Genomic DNA, 1,139 nt, shown 5'->3' with positions numbered 1-1,139 from the left:
GGATAAATTTACAGCTACTTTTGCTTAACTCAATGAGAAGAAAGAGGTGTACTAACAATATTTGGACAGAATATCCTGTCTGCTTCTTGTACTATGGATAACCACTAAGAATATCACAATGTACAGTGTATTGATTATCAAAACTGTCCTATTAATCAGCTGTGAAACTGTCTCATTCATATTTATTTCTCAAAAAAAACCTAAACAGAGAAAAAAAAAAAAAGGGGGGGGGGTAAGGAACAGAGACTTCCTGTCGGCCTCAGCAGGCAGCTCTAGGTGGGTAACACTGGCCTCCCCACCACAGACCACTGGCTGAGCATTCAATATATGCCTGCCTGAAATCCCAACGCTCCAGCAGAGGCTGAGGCAGGAGGATCACTGTGAGTTCAAGGCCGGCCGGGGCTACATAGTGCGACCCTGTCTCAAATAACAATAAAATTCTCTTGCCCCTTTGAGCGTTAGGTTCATCATCAGGAAAAAGGAGCAAAGAACACTGGCCTGCTCTAGCTTCAGGGTAGGAAAAAGCTGCTCAGAAATAATGCTGCTGAGAGTGAGTCACTGCCTGGTTTCAGCTCTTCCACCAGCCACCAGCCAGCAGAACAGTGGGTTAAGCGACCTGGACCCAGTTTCCTCCACTGTATTCAAGGGTTGGACAAGGAACCTCTTGGTTCTTTCATTTCCTGACACTTTAGGGCTCAGACCAATAGCCACTGCTTTTCAACTACTCTCGTTTCTAGAACCTTCTCCAGAAAACCTAACAAAGAACGGCAAGGAAGCAGAGAAGCTGGGATTCTTGAGCACAGGAATGATCTCAGGAGTAAGCCCAGGCAGGAGTGCGAGACCATGTGGCTGCCGTGGAGAACAGTGTGGCAGGTCCTCAAAAAGTGAACCAAGGGCTGGGAAGAGAGCTTGGCAGCCTAAGTGCCTGCCTGGCAAGCGCAAGGACCCAGGTTCAATACCCGGTACTACATGCCGTGCTGGCCCTGGGAACACAGGGTGGGCATTATGGGATTCTGTTTTTTTGGGGGTACCCGCAGTAGTCAAAAATCAGACAGAGGGCTGGAGAGATGGCTCAGTGGTCTAAAGCACCTACTTAGAACAAGCTTAGCAAAAGCATCAGGGACCGCGGTTCAATCCCC

At 48.3% G+C, this 1,139-nt stretch overlaps 1 protein-coding gene across 4 annotated transcripts in view; it reads right to left on the bottom strand.

Moving 5' to 3' along the window:
• Actn1 (actinin alpha 1) overlaps window positions 1-1,139 on the bottom strand; it is a 94,146-nt gene that overhangs the window by 25,805 nt on the left and 67,202 nt on the right. The window lies entirely within an intron of this gene.

This window comes from Octodon degus, unplaced genomic scaffold, assembly GCF_000260255.1.
Source record: "Octodon degus isolate 3935 unplaced genomic scaffold, OctDeg1.0 scaffold00007, whole genome shotgun sequence".
NCBI classification, from domain to species: domain Eukaryota; kingdom Metazoa; phylum Chordata; class Mammalia; order Rodentia; family Octodontidae; genus Octodon; species Octodon degus.
This window is presented reverse-complemented; position numbering and strand designations above follow the sequence as displayed.